Here is a 6,000-nt window from a genome sequence, read left to right as displayed (position 1 = left end):
TGAAAATGAAGAAATTAAGACCTGATAAAGATTATGTCACCATTGTACAATAACGTGAAATAAATAATTATTATAATTATTTAAAGTACCATATTTATGTTATTACATTAAAATATTACAATTAATTTCTTATTTTGTCTATTTTTTGCTGCTCATTTAGGATTATTAGTGTTAATTTAATATTAAATACTTATAATTTCGATTATCTACTCATTTTTTTATGTGCATTGAAATATACCAATTACTATTTCTATATTTTTGTTTTTTAGTAGTTTTTACATATTTTTAAATTAGTTGAGTAGTAGTGATAATAATAATTATTAGTTATTATTCATTATTATTATTCGGGTGTGTGACGAGATCAGACAGTGTGGTCTCGCGAGAAGGTGACGATTCTCGACAGGTGACGGCAGCGGTTTAACACACACACAACACACACACACACACACCACACTGAAGTCATGCGTGACGTGTCGTGTCGTCGTCATTAAATGCGGATGTACAAGAGTCACTTCATTAGCATTTGACTGTTCATTTCAGTAAAACTAGCTTCATATCACATACACAGAACTTGTAAAGGTATTCACAGCAACCTGTCACAAATAAAAGTCCGTTTTTGAAAGATAATGACAATAGGGAACACCGCCTACTACTACTAGTACTACTACTAAAATGAAACAAAACATTATTTTTACGGAAATAAGTCACACATTTCTGTCCATGTTTTAATTTTAATATATAAAGTAATTACAATTTGTTTGCCAATAAATAAAGTTTGCTTAATTTTCAATAAGTTTCACATGATATAAAATTGATGAAATTAATGTTTTATGCCTTCATTTGATAACCCAGAAAAAAAGTAACATACACAACCACAGAATTTCCGAGAAGGGAAAAAAAGTCATAAGTTGAACAAAAATATAAATGGAAAAAAAACGTTTTTTTTTAAGTCAAAATCAGTTTTAAAAAACATAATAAAATTGACTGACTGAATGCATACACTTCAAGGGATATTATTTGTGTTGTTTATTATTTTATGTTCTGTATTACACTATTCATTTATGTATGCAATAACTTGCCTGTTCAGGTGAATGAGTTTGTGGCAAAAACCTTTTGCAGTGGGTTTACATTTTTATACGCTGCATAAAATTTATTAAATTATTGTTTAATTTCATATAGTACAATTTTGTTTCACAAATGCACCTATTGTGTGTGGTTTTCAGTTTGAATAAAAGAACATTTTTCCCTATATATTCCTCATCATTGCGATGTCTGTAAAAAGATTAAAATCGCTGTCCTCGTCCGTCTCGTCTCGTTCTTCGTCGGGTGAAACCCAGTCTCGTCCATGGGATAAGGTGTCCTCGTCCCAACTCCCTATATTATATAATACTAAGTAAAATTTGCTAAGTATATTATTATTACATGTGCAGCCTACAAATAAGCACAGCAACCCTGGATTTGTTAAAATATAGATTTAAACTTGCATGTGCAAATTTTGTTTTACTGCGCTTAAAAATTTGCAACATACATTTCTTTTTCCCCTTTTTTAGCTTTTCCCCACCAAATGGTGCATGCCCTATTTTGCGACAATCTTGTCTGTTGGTTCGTGGGTCTGTGCGACAGAGAGCTCGCTCGGTCTCGGCACGCGACACTGCTTCGTCTAGAAGTCTGCAGTCTCAAGATGGACAAGACGGTCTGGACTGATAGACTCTCATCAGGTGTGTTTTGTGTTTAAGTGATTTTTTTTTTCTTCTTCTGTGGTTCTTGATGTCGCCACTCCTGCTATCAGTCCTATTCTCGTGTCCAGCTATTCCATCAACAGGCAAACGAGCAGGCCAATCCAGTTTTAGAGCAGCGTACGCCAGCGAGCTACTCGGCCTGAACAACAGCTTAATGAGGCTGGCTTGTCAGCTTCCATTCACTGAAACAAAATACTGAGGGCAAATCCCGCTGACTCCTCCACCAGCTATTCCGGGAACAGAGAGAACTCCAATACTTGTCTCAGAATCCAGGCGATGTCAAATAAGCTTGAACTAGTGTGCATGGAGTCCCACTTTCGTGTGTAAACTATGAGATTGGGATGGAAGCCACATTTAATAGTTTGTAAATGAAATCACAAAAAATGTGAAGGACAGACTTACAGTCCGTTCAGTGGGGTTTGTACTGGCACAAACTGTGCTTTTTCATGCACTGGTCAATTTGACGATTTTTGGTCTTATTTGGCTCTTTTTTTATGTTGTTTCAGGCTAGTGGCAGAGAAACATCCAAAATACACTTTTAAGTGTTTATTTTATTGTACTTTATCTATTTGCTTCTGTAGATTTCAATTACAGTACATATCTTTAAGAGTTTTTTTCTCCACTTCAGCAGCACTTACAAACACCAAAACTTAGAGTTTTTAAAAGGCCGTTCATGTCTTTATCTGAAGGTTTTTGCACCTTATAGGGTTTGTTTATATATCATTCACCTTGTTTTATTATTGCACCTTATCTATTTACATCTATAGATTTAAGCTGCATATCTTTAAAGGCTGTTTCTCAAAATTGGTTTTTCTCCACGTCAGCATCACACACAACACACCCAAAACTTAGAGTTTTATTCATATCTATATACTAAAGGTTTTTTACTGTAGGGTTTGTTTTATATATCATTTACTTGTTTTTATTATTGCGCGATGTATTTACATCAGTAGGTTTAAACTGCATATCTTTAAAGGCCGTTTTCTCAAAATGAGTTTTTTTTCCACTTCAGCCTCACTAACACACACACAAAATCCAGAGTTTTATCTATATCTAAATACTAAAAGGTTTTTAACTGAGGGGTTTGATCATGTCGCTTGCACTGATTTATATAACATTTTATTCCTAAAAACTGTCAAAAATGTTTTGTTTTTTTTGTCTGTTGACATTTTATTTTCTGATTTATGAAGTGATAAAAAGAGAAATCCAAAATCCCCTCAATAAAAACCTTTAACTCTAATATGTCAACAAAATCAGACAAGAATTTTAAACTTGGCTTTATCCAACTTGCATATTTAAACATAAAAATTATTGTAATACCAAAAGATTTTAACCCTATTTTTGCCATGTTTTTTTTGTTCCTATGCGTTAAACTCACGTCTTCCAAATTTCCTTACAGCACACATTTTCTAGAGTCTGTTTGTCACCATGAATTATTTTGTCAAGACATTTTCAGTATTGCATATTTTCAGTCCACAGCAAAGTTGAACAGATTTACATCTGTTCTTCTCACAACCTCAAGTTTTCTTTCATTCACAAAAAAAAATAATTTTGCATAAAACCTCTTTACTGTGACACATGATGAGCAACAGATTTCACCACGTCACTTGGTTTCTAAATGGACTACTAGCTTACTGCACACTGCATACTAATGAGGAGATCCCACTGACTGCTATCCAGTAAAGTATAATTCTATATAATTATAATAATTATATTATTATATAAAGTATAATAATTCCAAATATAAATGGAAGGAATGTTAATTATAATCTAAAAAATACTTTTGTGGAAAAGTATGCAATGTTAAACGCTTCAAACCGCAGTATGTTGCTTTAAATTACTGAATATTTATCAGATGTATTGTCATGATGTGAACTATAATAACTCAACATCCTTGAGCTCGGCGGAAAGGCGGTATATAAATTAAACATTATTATTATTATTATTATTATTATTATTATTATTATTATTATTAGAAACACTTCGGCATTAGTTGATGAAGTCGGTCTTTGGAATTTGAATTATTTATTATTAGTAATGTAGGAAGTTTTCAGTCTGTGATCTTTTACTCAGATCTTGTTTATTGTTCTTTTAGTTTGTTTTGTGCTGTCTGTGTGTGTGTGTGTGTGTGTGTGTTATGTGAGAGTGGTATCATGTGACATGTCTGAGTGTTTTATGTCCTGATATCAACCGGTTCATGTGGAGATTTAGTTATCGTTGAACTTTATCAAGTATTGTCACCCAGTATGAGGCATTGTGTTTGAGATCAACACACTGATGTGTGTGTGTGTGTGTGTGAGTGAGAAGTTCTGATGAGAGATTCATTTGTATGAACAAACACACACACGCAGGAAGCTTTCACTGCAGTCCACCAAAACAACACAAAACCAATCGCAGCGTGATGTGATCTGCTTCCTAGCAACACACGGCACACACACATTGACACATACACACTCACTCATGAGCTCCCAGGATTCATCTGTGCTGTTTCAGTGGGGAAGAGGAGAAACAGACAAAGAGTCCATTCACTCCACAGAGAGAGAGCGAGAACGGGCGGCTAATGACAGACAGACAGTTGCAGCAGATTGAATCCTCTGACATGTGATCTTTAACAGCATTAAGATGCACCATACTAGCCACCAGGAATGACCTTTAACTCCTTTCCCCATAGTTCTGCATCACTGGTATTTCTGCAGGACTCAGATTGTATATTGGACATCGGCACAGTATCATCATTCCTGCATCAGATTGCTAAACAAATCACAAAATATGACATATAAGAAACACTATAACTAATCTCCTCCCTAAAATCATACCTCAATCATATATCTAAACCCGCCCACTCATGTATAGCTCCGCGGAACAGTTTCAGGTTTGCTGATCAGACCTGTGACTAAGCTCTACCCCAGCTTCTAGTGCAGTGATTTTATCTGGACCCCGCCCACTCATGGGAGCAGGCTCCGCCCACATGTCCCTCTCTCTGCTCTCATTCCGGCTCCTCATTTTCTCATTCTTGTGCAGCTCGGTCGGCTGTGATTCACATCAGTGTGTGTGTTTTGTGCAGCTCTGCACTGCGCTACATATCTCACACACACACACACACACACACACACACACACACAGAGGGGTTAGCGAGGGTGACCTTTGAACTTTCAGCCTCGTGCCAACCAGCTGGGTGAGTTGTTGCAGTATTTTTCTGTCATTGTTGTTTGAAAATGTGTTGGGTTTCCTCAAGTGTGATAGGGAGTGCTTGTGTGTTTTTACATCTGGCGCAGGTAAGTGATTTTTTCAGTGAGAGTGTTTTTTAAGTCCGCTTTTTAAGTGTGTTTTGTGTTTTAAGTATTTTTCAGTCTGTGTTTTAAGTGTTTTGTTTTAGTTGTGTGTGCACTTTAAGTCGGGTGCTGTAAGAGTGTGTTTTAAGTGTGTGTTTTTTTAAGTGTGCATATATTTTTTTTAAGTCTGTTTTTAAGTGTTTGTTTAAGTGTATTTTTAGTCTGTGTTTTAAGTGTTTTTTTATTAAGTGTGTGTTTTAAGTCTGTGTGTGTGTGGGGGGTTCTGCAGCTTTCACATGATGTTAGTATTACTGGAAAACACACATCATATTAGACACACATGTGCTGTGCTGCATGCTTGTGTGTGTGTGTGTGTGTGTGTGTGTGTGTGTGTGTGTGTGTGTGCTGCAAGACTCAAGGAGTGCTACGACAGACCCACCCAACAATATACAGAGAGAGAGATGAGCAGGAGATCTGTGAGTTTGTGTGTCTCTCTTCACATTCTTTATGAAGCAGTCAGTTTTACTCCTTCCTTCAATAGACAATGCTTTGTGTGGTCACACCTCATCACACACACACACACACTCACCTGGTGGCTGATTTACTAATGTCCCTGTTATGAATGAGTGTGTGTTTCTGTACTAGTGTTTAATGTTAATGCTGTATATGTACGGTTATTAGGTTTCAATTGAAGGAGTACCACACATGTTATTGTGGTTCATTGTTGTGTTTCAGTATGATGTTGTTGAGTGTGTGTGTGTGTGTGTGTGTGTGTGTGCTGTGTAATTGTTTCTATCCTGCCTTTCTTTTCTATTCTTGTCTTTCCTGCAGTTTTGTGCCTGTAGTTCTATGTTGCTCAGTCATGTGTGTGCTATACATTTTATGTGGCACCTATCTATTTGTTAAACTTGTATCCAGTAAGGGCGTCTAAAACGCCCAAAACCCCGCGGTAGAACAACTCTCAGTACTTTGTAAAAACAGATTAAAAT

This window comes from Cyprinus carpio, chromosome A15 (genome assembly GCF_018340385.1).
Source record: "Cyprinus carpio isolate SPL01 chromosome A15, ASM1834038v1, whole genome shotgun sequence".
Taxonomy (NCBI): Eukaryota; Metazoa; Chordata; class Actinopteri; order Cypriniformes; family Cyprinidae; genus Cyprinus; species Cyprinus carpio.
This window is presented reverse-complemented; position numbering follows the sequence as displayed.